Consider the following 20,674-nt stretch of genomic DNA (forward strand, 5'->3'; position numbering starts at 1 on the left):
TGACCAGAAAAAGTGACCAACCAGGGGTAGCACTGGAAATAAAAGTGATACATTTGTGACTTTAAATCACGAAAGGGTCAAAAAGTCTTTGCTAAAGAACAGTAACACTAAAAAAAGAGTGTTTCTTATTGGACATCTTCAGCTAGTCCCTCCCTGTTTCAGTCGTTTGTTTTCCATTTGGCACCTAATGAATACCACCCAGCTTTGCTGTGGGCTTTTTTGTTTTCGTGATCCTTCAGAGGGCTAAAGTAGCCAGGGACATCTCTCAAACAAAGACATCACTCCCTCATATCCCCTATCTATCCCCACACATCCAGCTATTAGACCATCGCTAAATCCTGTATAAACTGCTCCCTTAAAACACATTGCTAATTCATGGACTAATCATCCTTCATAATTTCACCACCACAAAGGCTTCCTCCACCAAGTGCTTTAGTCTTAGAGACAAGTCTTTGAAAGATAAGGTAGCCACTGGTATTCTGTTTAAGCGATGTCTTGTTGTTTAACATGCACCACCATCTGATATGATGATAAAACTTCAGCAAGGATAAAGATAGTTAAGTTGAAGGGCACTTTGGGGATTTTGGAAGGGATGTTCTTGTATACTGTAGGGAGATGTGAGTAGGAGAGATGTTTTGTGTGTCTTAAAGACATTGCAGATGTATCAGACAAATGCAATTCGACTGGCTCATCTAATCGCATTTTGAGTCATGCTTTTTAAGGATGTTGTCCTTTAGGTAATGAGAAGCATGTGTACAAAATGTATCATAATAAATAACTACTTCAATAGATATGTACGATTGTGAAAAATGTTTGTCTTATCTAAGTGATTTACCCCTGAAAAGATATGCCCCTATGGAAAAGAATTAAAAGGGTTGTAGGCATTTCTGCGTCCATTACATTTCGCAATCCTTCCTGGCTGCCTATTGTTTTGCCATGTCTCCTGCAGCGACCCCTTGTGTATAGAACATAGAGAAACATTAAGGAAACCCTACACCGGTCATAGAGCAGCCTTTGTCTTGTGTTGTGATTAAATATTGTCCCCGCATCCCTGCACGACAAACGCTTAGAGAACACAATACACATTATCACCGTATCATGCCTCTATTAAATCAAGGTATATTCCAGGGGTCTCCAATTCCCATTCATGGTGTGCAGGCATTTGCTTCAGCCTATCATGAACATCCCTGTTTCAAATAATCAACTAATCGTGATCTTCAATCTGGCCCATGCTAAGTTAAATCAGGTGTGGTAGTGCTGGGCTGGAACGAAAGCCTGCATCCCCAGGAGCTTTTCAGGACAATGACAACTGGTTCATTACATTCACATCAATCATTTTGATCTATCTTCATTTGATCTATCGTCGCGCTAATGATGGTGGTTTAATAATGAGCGGTGAAACTAGATGTATGTTCAGTACATTCAGTTCCTGCTCTACACAGCGTAGCAGCCTGAGGTCATGTGTGATTGTACACTCATCACACCCCATTGAGTCTCACATTTTTTACTAAAAAGATCTCTCGCTCTTGCTCACTCTCTCTCCATATTGATTTTATATGACTATGTACTTACAGTGGTGAGTTATTTTGGGAGTAAGTGCATTGTCCTGAACAAGTGGGTTACTCCTATTTGTTTATTTTATATTCTTGCACAAATATTGTTTATCAAATAAACAGATCATGCAGAGTAGTTCCAAGACAATTCAAATTTGCACAGGATACAAAATATAGCAAAAAGTATGCAGAAAAGATGGAGTGAAAACCTCATGGTTAAAATGTAATAGAAATTATTATACATCTGTCCATTTACCAAGGGATATTCAACTCTTACCTCTTCTTGGTGAGGGCAAATGGTAAATATGTTAAAAGGTACATAAACACTGCTGTACTTCAGCAGCCAAATGCTTTAACCTTGAGAGGAAAGGCTGTGTTCTGAATTCCCTGCGTCTAGAACCATAAAATAGGCAAGTTTGAGGACACCTCATCACTATACGCGGTCCTTCTCATAAACACCTGAGTGGTATATCACGAAGCAAGCTACATCTACTCAGGGCGGACGACAGCAAAATGATGCTAAAAGAGCGGAAAAGTGAGAATTTGAGCAGGATGGAGGACAAGAAGAAAAATAATGACCACGATGAGTAACGCAAAATTAAGATGAGCAAAAAAAGATGGCGGAAAATCGGAAGTAGATCTCCAAAAAGGAAACCTACATCTCCTGCTTTTCATGAATAATAAAATAAAACTGAGCTTGAGTACCTATAGGAGGACAGGCTCACTATAATGGCTGGATTGGAATAATGTCAAATGTAAAATGTAATATCAAACTAATCAACCACATGAAAACCACTTATGACTCCGTTCCATTTATTCCATTCTAGCCATTACAATGAGCCTGTCCTCCTATAGCGCCTCCCACCAGCCTCCTCTGGATGGTAGTGATCATAGAGGGAGTGAGATGGAGATTGGGAAAGCTGTAGAGAGTAAGGGTGAGTCGAAGACTGGAGAAATAGCGGAAGGTCTGGAAGGTGCAGCTGCTGCTGTGCCTGAGAATGGTGGGAAGGAAGAAAGTTGGGAAATGAAAACTTGCGACCTGGAGTATGGTTCAAAGGAAAAGTTTACCATGAAAAGGGGACCCGTACGAGGTATCGTGGTGGGTAGAAAGTAGGCTAGGGGAGATGCTGTCTGTCAAAGTAGTGTATTTATTATGATAGGATACTTCTATCTTCCAGAGAGACCGAGTATTTCACTAGACTGGGGGCACGAGAGGTAACATGCTTTAGTCTATGAAATAAAACTCCTCTGAAAAGGGTGATAACAGTGCCTTTAAAACAGCTAAATGTTACAAAATGCAATCTACGTAATCTCCAAAAGTAATTATTTATCATGAGAGGGCCATAAACAATAACTAGCAATGCTGAATATTCCAAGAAAGGTTCAAATCTCACCTTTCAGGTACAAATTGTTATAAATTGCTGAGGTGTAGTCACTTTTGAGGACACAAGCTCAAGTACACAGTACAAATATGATTCAAATATGAAAATACAAAATATTTTATATGATGCATTTTCTATTCAAAAAATGACATGAATAAGTCTTGAAATTTCTTATATTCTTTATAAATATAGTATAATCTAATGATACAACCACTAACTATAAGATTTCACCTTCCTTATAATTGTAAAATACATATGTGTATGTTTAGTGTAAGAGAACATTTGCATATTTTCTAAATGGTCTCTCTTGACCAAAATGCCTGCCCCCAATCGCTGTGAATCGCACAGAGCTTTATCTTGGCTTCCTGAACTCGATAGGCTCTCACCTTTCATCTCATATTAATTTTGCCCGTCTGTGAAAAACATAAAGTGTTTTTTTTTGTTTAAAATGTACAAAATATTTTAGATGAATGGTTATAAATGTGCTACAGTGGTGAAACCACTCTCTCCTGCTGCACTACAATATATGGATTGCAGGCATGTGCTTTGTCAGTGTCTGTGATGTAGGGTTTAGACAGGAGTTGATGGACTGTCAGAAGAGCCAATGAAATGCTTAGAGTGACATTCCAGCGTCAAGTGTTTTCAGATTTCACATCCTATGTCACACAGAAAATGTACTACTTTGTCCTTGGGGTGGCAGGGTAGCCTAGTGGTTAGAGTGTTGGACTAGTAACCGCAAGGTTGCAAGTTCAAATCCCTGTGCTGACAAGGTACAAATCTGTCATTCTGCCCCTAAACAGGCAGTTCCTAGGCCATCATTGAAAATAAGAATGTGTTCTTAACTGACTTGCCTAGTTAAGTAAAGGTAAAAACCAAGGCTATTAGCTCAATGTAAGCCATTTCGATCTATGGTTTCCACAGATTGATTTATAAAAGGTCAAAAGTTAGGCACTCAAATCATCACAAAAGCATAACCTATCATATCTGACTGTAATTGATAGCACACAACAAACCATCTAACATGTGATTTTGCATTAGAGACCAAATAGTCTTATAGCCCTATGTAATTCCATGACTCTTGCATTTAACATGCAACTCACATAGACCTACAGAAGACAATAGGCTAGGCTAGGCTCAGGGACCAGAAGACAGTAGGCTAGTTTCAGGGACCAGGAGATGGTAGGCTATGCTAGGCTCAGGAGATAGTAGGCTAGGCTCAGGGACCAGGAGATAATAGGCTAGGCTCAGGGACCAGGAGGTAGTAGGTTAGGTTAGGCTAGGCTCAGGGACCGGGAGGTAGTAGGTTAGGCTAGGCTAAGGGACCAGAAGGTAGTAGGTTAGGCTAGGCTCAGGGACCAGGAGGTAGTAGGTTAGGCTAGGCTCAGGGACCAGGAGGTAGTAGGTTAGATTATAATCAGGGACCAGGAGGTAGTAGTTTAGGCTAGGCTCAGGGACCAGGTGATAATAGGCTAGGCTCATGGACCAGGAGGTAGTAGGCTAGGCTAGGCTCAGGGACCTGGAGATAGTAGGCTAGGCTAGGCTCAGGGACCAGGAGATAATAGGCTAGGCTCAGGCACCTGGACATAGTAGGCTAGGCTCAGGGACCTTGAGATAGTAGGCTAGGCTCAGGGACCAGGAGGTAGTAGGCTAGGCTAGGCTCAGGGACCAGTAGATAATAGGCTAGGCTCAGGGACCAGGAGGTAGTAGGCTAGGCTAGGCTCAGGGACCTGGAGATAGTAGGCTAGGCTCAGGCACCTGGAGATAGTAGGCTAGGCTCAGGGACCTGGAGATAGTAGGCTAGGCTAGGCTCAGGGACCAGATGATAATAGGCTAGGCTCAGGCACCTGGAGATAGTAGGCTAGGCTCAGGGACCTGGAGATAGTAGGCTAGGCTCAGGGACCAGGAGGTAGTAGGCTAGGCTAGGCTCAGGGACCAGGAGATAATAGGCTAGGCTCAGGGACCAGGAGGTAGTAGGCTAGGCTAGGCTCAGGGACCTGGAGATAATAGGCTAGGCTCAGGGACCAGGAGGTAGTAGGCTAGGCTAGGCTCAGGCACCTGGAGATAGTAGGCTAGGCTCAGGGACCTGGAGATAGTAGGCTAGGCTCAGGGACCAGGAGGTAGTAGGCTAGGCTAGGCTCAGGGACCAGGAGATAATAGGCTAGGCTCAGGGACCAGGAGGTAGTAGGTTAGGCTAGGCTCAGGGACCAGGAGATAGTAGGCTAGGCTCAGGGACCAGGAGGTAGTAGGTTAGGCTAGGCTCAGGGACCAGGAGATAGTAGGCTAGGCTCAGGGACCAGGAGGTAGTAGGTTAGGCTAGGCTCAGGGACCAGGAGATAGTGACAAGGTGGCCACAAATGTAACCATTTAACACTAGGAGAGCAGAGAGCGTCATATTGACTCAAAACACATGCACTTTTTTATTACCCTGTCATTTTTAAAGTTATGTCCCACTCGTCCTTGACTTTTGCTAAATAAGTCTAACACACTATCGTTGTTAGAATCTTAATAACACAAACAGAATTTGTGTTCTAAGCAGTTTTAAGAGGACATATCAATGTTTCCCCCCTGCCTGTCAGGCATCTGGAGCTAATGACGGCCCATTGAAACAAACTAATTTCACACTTATAATAATAGAGTTAGCCTAAAGACAAACATTAAATTGACTATAGTCCAATGGGTGAGAATATTATCAATTGTTAGATTGTATATGAATAATCTGATAAACAGCACAGTTTGGAATTGACAACAGAGGCAGGGAAATTAAATGGAGTGCCAAAAAGTGACTTTTGCTAATTCTCTTACAGTGTCACAAGCAGGTAAGACATTTTGATGTCTATATAGTATCAGAAAGAGCAGATTCTGCAGTTTCCAAATCACCTATGCTTGCCAAGCAACTCTGACAAATGAGCTATATTTCAAAATATAACTTTTTTACAGAAGCTCCCCACATGCACTCCTACACTCAAAGCACAGTAATATATTTAAACTCAAAATATGACATTCTGTTCTTTTGAAATGCATTTTTAATTCATAAATGAATTCCTTAAAAACCTATTGATACTACCCATCCCGGATCCGGGAGCGTAATCATCGCCTGAAACTAATTAGCATAACGCAAGCGGACATACATATCCCTAGAAAATATTCCTATTCATGAAAATCACAAATGAAATATATTGAGACACAGCTTAGCCTTTTGTTAATCACACTGTCATCTCAGATTTTCAAAACAGGCTTTACAGCCAACGCTAGACAAGCATTTGTGTAAGTTTATCATAGCCTAGCATTATGCCCTGCTAGCAGCAGGCAACATTTTCACGAAAATAAGAAAAGCAATCAAATTAATTAATTTACCTTTGAAGAACTTCAGATGTTTTCACTCACGAGACTCCCAGTTAGATAGCAAATGTTCCTTTTTTCCAAAAATATTATTTTTGTAGGTGAAATAGCTCCGTTTGTTCTTCACGTTTGGCTGAGAAATCGACCGGAAAATGTGGTCACTACAATGCCAAACTTTTTTCCAAATTAGCTCCATAATATCGACAGAAACATGGCAAATGTTGTTTAGATTCAATCCTCAAGGTGTTTTTCACATATCTATTCGATAATATATCCACCGGGACTATTGGTTTCTCATTAGAAGCGATTGGAATAATGGCTACCTCTGTACTTTACGCAAGATTTTCTGCGGGAGCCATCATGTGACCACTTGCTCAATGTGGTCCCTTACGGCTATTCTTCAACATAAATGCGTAAAAATACATCACAATGCTGTAGACACCTTGGGGAATACGTAAAAAGCGTAAGCTTTAAGCTTTAAGCTTTTTTTTAAAGCTGTAAGCTCATTCATAGCCCATGCACAGCCATATAAGGAGTCATTGGCATGCAGTGCTTTCAAAATATGGGGCACTTTCTGATTGGATTTTTATCTGGGTTTCGCCTGTAACATTCTGTTGCACTCACAGACAATATCTTTGCAGTTTTGGAAACGTTAGAGTGTTTTCTATCCAAAGCTGTCAATTATATGCATTGTCGAACATCTTGTCGTGACAAAATATCCCGTTTAAAACGGGAACGTTTTTTTATCCAAAAATGAAATACCGCCCCCAGAGTTTCAAGAGTTAAGACCTGCCCTTAACAAATGAATAATGAATGGTCCTTGCGATGTTGTTTATTTAATGGATTTTGGTGTTTTATTGTGGTGTTTTAGTGTTTATTCTATTATTATTATTAATCTAATGAAAATGCTATTGTGTTTATTGAAATACATACAGAGAGGGAATGTCAAGCAGGTCTGGCTTGTCAACTAGCGTAGACCATTGTAAAATGAGAGGGCTATCTGTCTTTCTCATGGTAAAATGTGTCCCAGTGAACAAGCAACATGCCTCTGCCCACTGGGGTGTGGTTTATGGAGCACAAGTTATCTCATCCCACCGGTACTGTCGTTTAAATTTATTTCACATGCTCAAAACCAAGTAAACACGTGTGGATTTTGGTTATATGCATGGTTTTTTGGCGTCGATAGTAGGTTGAGGACCATGAGGAGTCATGGTGGAAGTGGATGTCAAATTTGAAACGAGAAGGGCAGAGTTGGAGAAGATGAACAGACAACAGTAGTAGTCGAAGAATGGAATGAAAAAGGTGTCGAAAATTGAAGGGAATGATAAGTGTATGTCGTACAAGGGTTCACTTCTTATCGGGGCGGCAGGGTAGCCTAGTGGTTAGAGCGTTGGACTAGTAGCCAGAAGTTTGCAAGTTCAAACCCCTGAGCTGACAAGGTACAACTCTGTCGTTCTGCCCCTGAACAGGCAGTTAACCCACTGTTCCTAGGCTGTCATTGAAAATAAGAATTTGTTCTTAACACTAACATTTCCAAAACTGTAAATATATTGTCTGTGAGTATAACAGAACTGATGTTGCAGGCGAAAGCCTGAGAAAAATCCAATCTGGAAGTGCCCCATATTTTGAAAGCGCTGCGTGCCAATGAGCTTATGCTTTCTACGTAGTCCCCAAGGTGTCTACAGCATTGTGACGTAGTTTTACGGATTTATGTTGATGAATACCCGTAAGGGGCTACATTGCGCAAGTGGTCACATGATGCTCCCGGAGAAAATCTTGTGTAAAGTACAGAGGTAGCCATTATTCCAATCGCTTCTACTGTGAAACCAATTGTCCCGTTGGATATATTATCGAATAGATATTTGAAAAACACCTTGAGGATTGATTCTAAACAACGTTTGCCATGTTTCTGTCGATATTATGGAGCTAATTTGGAATATTTTTCAGCGTTGTAGTGACCGCAATTTCTGGTCGATTTCTCAGCCAAACGTGAAGAACAAACGGAGCTATTTTGCCTACAGAAAATAATATTTTGGGAAAAAAATAACTTTGGCTATCTACCTGGGAGTCTCGTGAGTGAAAAGATCCGAAGTTCATCAAAGGTAAACAATTTAATTTGATTGCTTTTCTGATTTTCGTGACAAGGTTGCCTGCTGCTAGCAAGGCATAATGCTATGCTAGGCTATCGATAAACTTACACAAATGCTTGTCTAGCTTTGGCTGTAAAGCATATTTTGAAAATCTGAGATGACAGGGTGATTAACAAAAGGCTAAGCTGTGTTCCAATATGTTTCACTTGTGATTTTCATGAATAGGAATATTTTCTAGGAAGATTTATGTCCGTTGCGTTATGCTAATTAGTGTCAGATGATGACAACGGTCCCGTTCACAGGATGGGGTGTGACTTGCCTAGTTAAATAAAGGTAAACTAAATTGGGCTGTTTTTTTCTAACAATGATATTTATCTGGGTCATGAAGCGGGTGAATTGTTTGCCGGGAAAAGTGAAATCTATCTGAGTGACCAGGAGTGGGCTTGTTCTAATAATGAATGATGTGCCTGAGGAATAGAGGACAAGGACAGCAGGCCTCACAAGAATCGTGTCATCTGAAGTAACGTGCTTCGAACTCTAGAGTTGGGCATCTGTTAAGGGAGTCATCCCAGGGGTGTCGACGGAAGTTACCTCAAGGGTGTTGAGGGAAGTTAACCTCTTGGTCCTACCTGGCATGCAGGCGTCCCATCTAGAGATCTGGAAATGCAAATGCGCTACGCTAAATGCTAATAGTATTAGTTAAAACTCAAACGTTCATTAAAATACACATGCAGGGTATTGAATTAAAGCTACACTCGTTGTGAATCCAGGCAACAAGTCAGATTTTTTAAATGCATATACTATATTCCTGGCATGAGCAGCAGGGCACTGAAATGTTGCGCGATTTTTAACAGAATGTTCGAAAAAGTAGGGGGTAGGACTAACACGTTAAGGCAGAAAACCTTGCATCGAGAATCCCAGGTTTGGTTAGTGCTCAACGCTTGACCCCGATGGTAGATGGAGAAAAGGAAGAAAGCATGTCAGTTCTATAATATCTGATAGTGAGATAAGAGCATTTGTCCCAAAACCACTACAATGTATAAACTGTAAAGGATTTGGACATGTTTCAAGTGTGTGCAGATGAGTGGAGTGTACAAAAATCGGAGTGAAGAGTGGCCATGTTGCAATTGTGGTGGGGATCATGACCCAGAGTTTGTGGGGGGCCCTATAAGGGAGGACGCGGCTAGGGATGCCGTCTGGGCTGGCAGCATTGCGAGGGTTAACACACTTAAATGTCTTACTCATGCTGGCCATGGAGAAGGAGAGCCCACAGTCCTTGGTAGCGGGCTGCGTCGGTGGCACTGTGTTGTCATCAAAGCAGATAAAGAAGGCGTTTAGCTTGTCTGGAAGCAAGAGATGGGTGGTCGCGATGTGTCTGGTTTTCCCTTTGTCCGTGATTGTCTGTTGACCCAGCCACATACTTATCATGTCTGAGCCGTTGAATTGCGACTCCACTTTGTCTCTGTACTGACGTGATGCCTTATGGAAGGAATAACTACACTGTTCATTTTCGGCCATACTTCCAGTCACCTTGCCATGGTTAAATGCGGTGGTTTGCACTTTCAGTTTTGCATGAATGCTGCCATCTATCCACATTTTCTGGTTTGGTTAGGTTTTAAAAGTCACAGAACTCCTATACACTTCCTGATGAACTCTTGTCACCGTATCCGTGTTTTCGTTGATGTTATTCTCAGAGGCTACCTGGAACATATCCCAGTCCGTGTGATCAAAACTATCTTGAAGCATGGATCCCGATTGGTCAGACCAGCATTGAATAGACCTTAGCATGGGTACTTCCTGTTTGAGTTTCTGCCTATAGAAAGAGAGGAGCAAAATTGAATCGTGATCAGATTTGTCAAAGGGAGGGCGGGGGAGGTCCTTGTAGGAATTTTGAAAAGTTGAGGAGTAGGGGTCCAATGTTTTACCAGTACTACAGTCAATGTGTTGGTAGAACTTCGGTAGCGTTTTCCTCACATTTGCTTTGTTAAAAATAAATAAATGCGGCCTTAGGATATGTGGTTTCCAGATTGCATAAAGTCCAGTGTAGTTATTTGATGGCCGTCATGGTATCGGCCTGAGGGCTGTGACTATAACCGAAGATAATTCTTTTGGGAGGTAATATGGTCGGCATTTGATTGTGAGGTATTCTAGGTCAGGTGAACAAAAGGACGTCAGTTTCTGTTTGTTATCACAATCATACCAAGAGTGGTTAATCAGGAAACATATACCACCGCCTTTCTTCTTCCCGGAGAGTTCTTAATTCCTGTGTGCACATTGTACTGACAACCCAGATGGCTGAATGGAAGGAAACAGTATATCTTGAGAGAACAATGTTTCCGTGAAACAGAGTATGTTACAATCCCTGATGTCTCTGGAAGGAGATCCTCGCCCTGAGCTCATTTACTTTATTATCCAAAAACTGTCTGAAAACTGCACACATATAATTAAAGGGTGCCTACACACACTTGAAATGCTCCAAAGGGTGCATCACACAGAACAGAAAGTGACCCAAACATTGACCTTTCATTGTCATTTTTTGAATCATGAACAGTGTGAAGGCATGCACTCTCCTTTTTTAAAAGTGGTTTATTGGAACATCCAAATGAAAGTGTGGCATACCCAAGATAGCAACAGTGCTTGGCAGTCTACTGACAACAGCATACACCAGACAGTTGTTTGCTCATATTATCTAACTTAAAAGAAGATAAACACGAGCACAAATAAATAGGTGAAGGATGGTGGTTGACAGAGAGAAAATGAACAAAAAGGATCATAGCGAAGTTATTATTTTTTAACAATGAACTACAGCTTTGGTTTGTGATCACTTTCATATAGGCATACCGCTTGAGAAGAGCCATGAAAGCCGTGAATGAGCAGACAGTGAAGTCTAATTTTGACAAACTGCCTTTGCTGCCCTCAGTCTTCTGTATCCATAGCCTAATAGATGGAACCCTAAAGTAAAGAAAAGTCATCTCAAGGACAGGGATATGCAGGGAGTCCTGTATGTGGCTTAAAGTTGGGATTCCACACCACAGTAGGATGGTCTTCGACATTTCCACGTCAAAAAAATCCCCACGAGCACTAACTTGAAGTTCATAGGAGCACATAAAATGAAAGCTAAAATTCTATATTTTTGAGAAATTAAGGCATATACATTACTCAACCATTTTCCATCCTAAAAATGTGGAATAGGCAAAGACTTTGAATCTGGTATCAGATGAAACAGCAGTCTTAGAAAACATAAAAATTCTTAAAAGCTATTAACAATACCTGAAAACACATTCATGTTGAATTAAAGACCCTGCCAAATAATATCAATGTTTATATTTAGCTTTGCAAAAATAATTTGCCTTCTGTTAAATTTAAGAAATAATTGTCATTCTGTTCCAAAAAACCCACCTATCTTTAAGATATTTTCTTATTTCTCTCCTTCATGAGGAGGGAAGATGATTACATTTCGCAGAAGTAACTGTGGTTGCAGGATTACAAGATGATGTTATATTTATCCACCAAATGGTTGTTTCGATAAATCTCACCAGATTGGGTCTGCTGAATGATCGGGATCATTTCCTGATCCTATGACTCTGCCATGAGGTTGACAGTGTGATAAGGGAAGTATAGGGCTAATTGGAAAAATTGTTTCAACAGAATGTGATGTAATTTTTTTCAAAGACATGTGTTTTAGAGATTTGCATTAAGACTATTGGATTGTAATAATACTTTGTCATACAGTAGATCATTTGTTTGGATTTACGGAATCAAAGATGCACTGAACTAAATTATTGTTCTGATCTGTCCTTTCTTAAGGTTATGGTGGAGATGGGATCTAAATGCACGGGAGGGGTACTTTTACCAAATGGTGTGGACCTCAAAACATCCTCTAACCAGATGAAGAAATGGTGTTCACTACGGCCCTGTCCTGCACCACCTCTTCCGAGTGACCTGAGTCCGAACCGAGCAATCGGTGTACAGCATCCAGTTGAAGTTATCAACTGCCTTTTCTCTCATGCCTTTTCTCCCAGGAATACAACAGAAGTCCACATGGAGTGAGCATGGGGAGAGATCCGTTCCAAAACTTCTCTGATATTGCTTGTATACTGGTTGGCAAATGGACAAGACATAGTAGAAGTTGTGGTGGGGTTCAAGTGAGACATTGAAATTGGGACATTGTCTTGGGCCATCCACTTTGAACTGTAAAGCTATCTGCAGAAGAAAAATTAAGAAATGCCACAAGATTGAGGGCCGGGAAAAGGAAGGGGTTGTTCACCTGTGCCCATAACTGATTTCGACTTGTCTAAAATTGTTATTTTGGGGTATCAGGTTGATTGAGGAGGTTTATACACTGCAAAATGTATAGTGATTTAGGCTAGGAATGCATTGAGATACTGATCTGCAATTATAACCCTGATGAGAAACTTAATACTAGAATTATGAGATTAATCGTTTGTATAGTAATATAAATGTACATTCTGTCAGTGCGTTAAGTTGAGGGTTTTCATTTTGGGTGATAGAACCAATGTGAATCACTGAGCAATGTCATTCTAAACTTTGTTAGAATAATTATTTGGGTTTTAATTATGATTTGGAAGCAGAATGATTCTTTAAACTGCCCAATTGATTTGAGAAATTTTTGGTATGTTAATCGGAGCAATTCAGGTATTATGGATTGATTGTTTTGATTGTTGTTATGATGATTGTGACATAGGTAAAGAAGTTGTTGTGTACTGAAGATGTTGACCAATGGCTATTCTCAGCATGCCTTGGGAATGGAGAGGTGAACTCTGGTCCTGAGAGTAAATTTGATCCTAATCTATTGGATTTATATCCATTGCCAAATTGTAATTTTTGATAATGATAATACTCCGGAACTATAGCAGGTTTATGCTAATAGAACATAGAGTCCATAGGCGATGCCTTATACATAATAATAATAATAATAATAATAATATAATGGTGGAATCATGATACTTGTCCTTGGGCATGTTCATTAGGCACTAACCAGAATTTTTTTAAACCTTATAATTCTGCTTTTTAAGTTGAGAGAATTCTCAAAATGGGGGAATGTGGTAGCTGGATTACAATGTAATGTTATGTTTATGCACCAAATGGTTGTTTTATTTGTTAGAGTAAGGTTCTGAGTTAACTGAGAGGAGTCTTTATGGAGCTTGGGCTGGCAACTGGTTAAGTGATGGTTTGGTGATAAAAAACATACAGCTGGCATTCCATAGATCAGATGTGGTGAGAGCCACCAAGATAGAGATAGGCTGGAGGAACAGAAAGAACAGCCTCATTATTATCCTGGCAGATGACCACAGGAGGAACCCAAAGTGGCTTATGTTGCCCCCAATCTATATGGGATGGTTTGAACCAGCTAAAACTGAGCAATCTTAGTAACAGGTATATAAGGAACAGCATGGTCTATAAAGGGTAGGCAAGATTGCCGGGTCGACGGTTTCATTATTGCAATAATTAATTGATTTTGAAAAAAAAAATTTGGGGAAGAACTTACTAAGTCTCTCTCAAATGAATATAATATTCCAACACATAACAAGATAGATCTAGCAATTAGTTGTAGTGTTTATACTGATATAAATTTGGTTTAAGTGATTAAAACGCGTCATTCTGTTACCAAATCTGTAACAGAATGACCAAAAAAAGAATAACTTCTGTTAAGGACCCTGGCACTAAAAACCTCTCTCTGCAACTGGATCTTGGACTTCCTGACCAGCATGCTTATCCTCAACATGGGGGCCCCTCCTGGGTGCATGCTCAGGCCCGTCCTGTACTCACTGTTCACTCAACACTGCACAACTCCAACACCATCGTTAAGTTTGCCGATGACACAACAGCGGTAGGCCTGATCACCGACAATGATGAGACAGCCTATGGTCAGAGACCTGGACATGTGGTGCCAGGACAACAACTTCACCCTCAACGTGATCAAGGAGATGATTGTGGACTACAAGAAAAAGAGGACTGAGCACACCCCCATTCTCATCGATGGGGCTGTAGTGGAGCAGGTTGAAAGCTTCAAGATCCTTGGTGTCCACATCACCAGCAACCTATCATGGTCCACACACACCAAGACAGTCGTGAAGAGGGCACGACAAAGCCTATTCCCCCTTAGGAGACTGAAAAGATTACAGCTGCACCATTGAGAGCATCTTGACTGGTTGCATCACTACCTGTTATGGCAACTGCTCGGCCTCCGACCGCAAGGCAATACAGAGGGTAGTGCGTACGGCTCAGTAGAGTACATCACTAGGTCCAAGCTTCCTGCCATCCAGGAACACTATACCAGGTGGTATCAGAGGAAGGACCTAAAAATTGTCAAAGACTCCAGTCACCCTAGTCAGAGACTGTTCTCTCTGCTACGCACAGCAAGCGGTACCGGAGAGCCAAGTCTGGGTCCAAACGGCTTCTTAACATGTTCTACCCCCCAAGCCATAAGACTCCTGAACAGCTAATCAAATGGCTACCCAGACTATTTGCATTGCCCCCCTCTTTTACACTGCTACTCTCTGTGTATTATCTTTTTATAGTCACTTTAACTCTATCTACATGTACATATTACCTGAGTTACCTCGACTAACCGGTGCCCCTGTACTTTTACCCTGTAGCGGTACCCCCTGTATATAGTCTCTCTATTGTTATTTTACCACTGCTCTATTTTTTACTTTCTATTTTTTACTTCATACATTGTTGGTTAAGGGCTTGTAAGTAAGCATTTCACTATAAGGTATGGTCTAGTATGTAGGGTAGTGTCATGCTGGTAAAAGAGGACCCAAAAGCGACTTAACAGAAGCAGAGTTTAATAATGTTCAAAACGGAATAACTGACATCCTCTAGATTTGTAGAGGGGAAAACAACTGGAGAAGCGGCCACAGACTGCAGGTCGCTTCGGGTAGGCGCAGGCCGTAGTCGACTGAGACACCTGCTCACACGCAGCGTCTGATGAAGGCACAAAACACGACAGAACAGGGTGATACACAATCACGGCAAAAAAACACGACAGGACAGGGCGAAACGCAATCACAGCATGGTGAATACAATATAAGGAACCGACGGAACAGGAACGGATCACAAAGGAATAAATAGGGAGTCTAATCAGGGGAAAGGATCGGGAACAGGTGTGGGAAGACTAAATGATGATTAGGGGAATAGGAACAGCTGGGAGCAGGAACGGAACGACAGAGAGAAGAGAGAGCGAGAGAGTGAGAGAGGGAGGGGGAGAGAGAAGGATAGAACCAAACAAGACCAGCAGAGGGAAACGAATAGCATGGGGAGCACAGGGACAAGACATGACAATAAATGACAAACATGACAGTACCCCCCCACTCACCGAGCGCCTCCTGGCGCACTCGAGGAGGAATCCTGGCGGCAACGGAGGAAATCATCGATGAGCGAACGGTCCAGCACGTCCCGAGACGGAACCCAACTCCTCTCCTCAGGACCGTAACCCTCCCAATCCACTAGGTATTGGTGACCCCGTCCCGAGAACGCATGTCCATAATCTTATGTACCTTGTAAATAGGTGCGCTCTCGACAAGGACGGGAGGGGGAGGGAAGACGAACGGGGGTGCGAAGAAAGGGCTTAACACAGGAGACATGGAAGACAGGATGGACGCGACGAAGATGTCGCGGAAGAAGCAGTCGCACAGCGACAGGATTGACGACCTGGGAGACACGGAACGGACCAATGAACCGCGGAGTCAACTTACGAGAAGCTGTCGTAAGAGGAAGGTTGCGAGTGGAAAGCCACACTCTCTGGCCGCAACAATACCTTGGACTCTTAATCCTGCGTTTATTGGCGGCTCTCACCGTCTGTGCCCTGAAACGGCAAAGTGCAGACCTCACCCTCCTCCAGGTGCGCTCACAACGTTGGACAAACGCTTGAGCGGAGGGAACGCTGGACTCGGCAAGCTGGGATGAGAACAGAGGAGGCTGGTAACCCAGACTACTCTGAAACGGAGATAACCCGGTAGCAGACGAAGGAAGCGAGTTGTGAGCGTATTCTGCCCAGGGGAGCTGTTCTGCCCAAGACGCAGGGTTTCTGAAAGAAAGGCTGCGTAGTATGCGACCAATCGTCTGATTGGCCCTCTCTGCTTGACCGTTAGACTGGGGATGAAACCCGGAAGAGAGACTGACGGACGCACCAATCAAACGACAGAACTCCCTCCAAAACTGTGACGTGAATTGCGGACCTCTGTCTGAAACGGCGTCTAACGGGAGGCCATGAATTCTGAATACATTCTCAATAATGATTTGTGCCGTCTCCTTAGCGGAAGGAAGTTTAGCGAGGGGAATGAAATGTGCCGCCTTAGAGAACCTATCGACAACCGTCAGAATCACAGTCTTCCCCGCAGACAAAGGCAGACCGGTAATGAAGTCTAAGGCAATGTGAGACCATGGTCGAGAAGGAATGGGGAGCGGTCTGAGACGACCGGCAGGAGGAGAGTTACCCGACTTAGTCTGCGCGCAGTCCGAACAGGCAGCCACGAAACGGCGCGTGTCACGCTCCTGAGTCGGCCACCAAAAGCGCTGGCGAATAGACGCAAGAGTGCCTCGAACACCGGGATGACCCGCTAACTTGGCAGAGTGAGCCCACTGAAGAACAGCCAGACGAGTGGAAACAGGAACGAAAAGGAGGTTACTAGGACAAGCGCGCGGCGACGCAGTGTGCGTGAGTGCTTGCTTAACCTGTCTCTCAATTCCCCAGACTGTTAACCCGACAACACGCCCATAAGGAAGAATCCCCTCGGGATCAGTAGAAGCCACAGAAGAACTAAACAGACGGGATAAGGCATCAGGCTTGGTGTTCTTGCTACCCGGACGGTAAGAAATCACAAACTCGAAACGAGCGAAAAACAACGCCCAACGAGCTTGACGGGCATTAAGTCGTTTGGCAGAACGGATGTACTCAAGGTTCTTATGGTCTGTCCAAACGACAAAAGGAACGGTCGCCCCCTCCAACCACTGTCGCCATTCGCCTAGGGCTAAGCGGATGGCGAGCAGTTCACGGTTACCCACATCATAGTTGCGCTCAGATGGCGACAGGCGATGAGAAAAATAAGCGCAAGGATGAACCTTATCGTCAGACTGGAAGCGCTGGGATAGAATGGCTCCCACGCCTACCTCTGAAGCGTCAACCTCGACAATGAATTGTCTAGTGACGTCAGGAGTAACGAGGATAGGAGCGGACGTAAAACGTTCTTTTAGAAGATCAAAAGCTCCCTGGGCGGAACCGGACCACTTAAAACACGTCTTGACAGAAGTAAGAGCTGTGAGAGGGGCAGCAACTTGACCGAAATTACGAATGAAACGCCGATAGAAATTAGCGAAACCTAAAAAGCGCTGCAACTCGACACGTGACCTTGGAACGGGCCAATCACTGACAGCTTGGACCTTAGCGGAATCCATCTGAATGCCTTCAGCGGAAATAACGGAACCGAGAAAAGTAACGGAGGAGACATGAAAAGAGCACTTCTCAGCCTTTACGTAGAGACAATTCTCTAAAAGGCGCTGTAGAACACGTCGAACGTGCTGAACATGAATCTCGAGTGACGGAGAAAAAATCAGGATATCGTCAAGATAGACAAAAACAAAAATGTTCAGCATGTCTCTCAGAACATCATTAACTAATGCCTGAAAAACAGCTGGCGCATTGGCGAGACCGAACGGCAGAACCCGGTACTCAAAATGCCCTAACGGAGTATTAAACGCCGTTTTCCACTCGTCCCCCTCTCTGATGCGCACGAGATGGTAAGCGTTACGAAGGTCCAACTTAGTAAAGCACCTGGCTCCCTGCAGAATCTCGAAGGCTGATGACATAAGGGGAAGCGGATAACGATTCTTAACCGTTATGTCATTCAGCCCTCGATAATCCACGCAGGGGCGCAGAGTACCGTCCTTCTTCTTAACAAAAAAGAACCCCGCCCCGGCCGGAGAGGAAGAAGGCACTATGGTACCGGCGTCAAGAGACACAGACAAATAATCCTCGAGAGCCTTACGTTCGGGAGCCGACAGAGAGTATAGTCTACCTCGAGGAGGAGTGGTCCCCGGAAGGAGATCAATACTACAATCATACGACCGGTGAGGAGGAAGGGAGTTGGCTCGGGACCGACTGAAGACCGTGCGCAGATCATGATATTCCTCCGGCACTCCTGTCAAATCGCCAGGTTCCTCCTGAGAAGTAGGGACAGAAGAAATGGGAGGGATGGCAGACATTAAACACTTCACATGACAAGAAACGTTCCAGGATAGGATAGACTTACTAGACCAATTAATAGAAGGATTATGACATACAAGCCAGGGTGACCCAAAACAACAGGTGTAAACGGTGAACGGAAAATCAAAAAGACATAGTCTCACTGTGGTTACCAGATACTGTGAGAGTTAAAGGTAGTGTCTCAAATTTGATACTGGGAAGATGACTACCATCTAAGGCAAACATGGGCGTAGGCCTGTCTAACGGTCTGAAAGGAATGTAATGTTTCCGAGCCCATGCTTCGTCCATGAAACAACCCTCAGCCCCAGAGTCAATCAAAGCACTGCATGTAGCACCCGAACCGGTCCAGCGTAGATGGACCGACATAGTAGTACAAGATCTAGATGAAGGGACCTGAGTAGTAGCGCTCACCAGTAGCCCTCCGCTTACTGATGGGCTCTGGCCTCTTACTGGACATGAAATAACAAAATGTCCAGCAACTCCGCAATAGAGGCACAGGCGGTTGGTGATCCTCTGTTCCCTCTCCTTATTCGAGATGCGAATCCCTCCCAGCTGCATGGGCTCAGTCTCAAAGCCAGAGGAGGGAGATGGTTGCGATGCGGAGCAGGGAAACACCGTTGATGCGAGCTCTCTTCCACGAGCCCGGTGACGAAGATCTACCCGTCGTTCTATGCGGATGGCGAGAGCAATCAAAGAGTCCACATCTGAAGGAACCTCCCGGGAGAGAATCTCATCCTTAACCACTGCGTGGAGTCCCTCCAGAAAACGAGCGAGCAGCGCCGGCTCGTTCCACTCACTAGAGGCAGCAAGAGTGCGAAACTCAATGGAATAATCCGTTATGGACCGTTCACCTTGGCATAAGGAAGCCAGGGCCCTAGAAGCCTCCTCACCAAAAACTGAACGGTCAAAAACCCGAATCATCTCCTCTTTAAAGTTCTGGAATCTGTTAGAGCAATCAGCCCTTGCCTCCCAGATAGCTGTGCCCCATTCTCGAGCCCGGCCAGTAAGGAGTGAAATGACGTAAGCAACCCGAGCTCTCTCTCTAGAGTATGTGTGGGGTTGGAGAGAGAACACAATCTCACACTGCGTGAGAAAGGAGCGGCACTCAGTGGGCTGCCCGGAGTAGCAAGGTGGGTTATTAACCCTGGGTTCTGGAGGCTCGGCAGGCCAGGGAGTAACAGGTGGCACGAGACGTAGACTCTGGAACTGTCCAGAGAGGTCGGAAACCTGAGCGGCCAGGTTCTCCACGGCATGGCGAGCAGCAGACAATTCCTGCTCGTGTCTGCCGAGCATGGCTCCTTGGAACTCGACGGCAGTGTAACGAGCGTCTGAAGTCGCTGGGTCCATTCCTTGGTCGGTTCCTTCTGTCATGCTGGTAAAAGAGGACCCAAAAGCGACTTAACAGAAGCAGAGTTTAATAATGTTCAAAACGGAATAACTGACATCCTCTAGATTTGTAGAGGGGAAAACAACTGGAGAAGCGGCCACAGACTGCAGGTCGCTTCGGGTAGGCGCAGGCCGTAGTCGACTGAGACACCTGCTCACACGCAGCGTCTGATGAAGGCACAAAACACGACAGAACAGGGTGATACACAATCACGGCAAAAAACACGACAGGACAGGGCGAAACGCAATCACAGCATGGTGAATACAATATAAGGAACCGACGGAACAGGAACGGATCACAAAGGAATAAATAGGGAGTCTAATCAGGGGAAAGGATCGGGAACAGGTGTGGGAAGACTAAATGATGATTAGGGGAATAGGAACAGCTGGGAGCAGGAACGGAACGACAGAGAGAAGAGAGAGCGAGAGAGTGAGAGAGGGAGGGGGAGAGAGAAGGATAGAACCAAACAAGACCAGCAGAGGGAAACGAATAGCATGGGGAGCACAGGGACAAGACATGACAATAAATGACAAACATGACAGGTAGGGTCTAGTAGGGTCTAGTATGTCAAATCTGAGAAGCATAATTGATTTGAATGGGAGGTCATCTCGATTGAGATTGGCTGTTATGCAGGTGAATGAGGACCCAAAAGCGACTTGGCGAAAACAGAGTCTTTAATCCAGTAAAGTAACTTT

The 20,674-nt window shown here is 43.8% G+C and overlaps 1 protein-coding gene across 1 annotated transcript in view; it reads right to left on the minus strand.

The window, feature by feature from the left end:
* The window catches only part of LOC124003909 (V-set and transmembrane domain-containing protein 2-like protein), a 78,484-nt gene that overhangs the window by 8,621 nt on the left and 49,189 nt on the right, over positions 1–20,674 (minus strand). The gene's annotated exons all lie outside the window — the stretch shown is intronic.

This window comes from Oncorhynchus gorbuscha, linkage group LG18 (genome assembly GCF_021184085.1).
Source record: "Oncorhynchus gorbuscha isolate QuinsamMale2020 ecotype Even-year linkage group LG18, OgorEven_v1.0, whole genome shotgun sequence".
In the NCBI taxonomy this organism is placed as follows: Eukaryota; Metazoa; Chordata; class Actinopteri; order Salmoniformes; family Salmonidae; genus Oncorhynchus; species Oncorhynchus gorbuscha.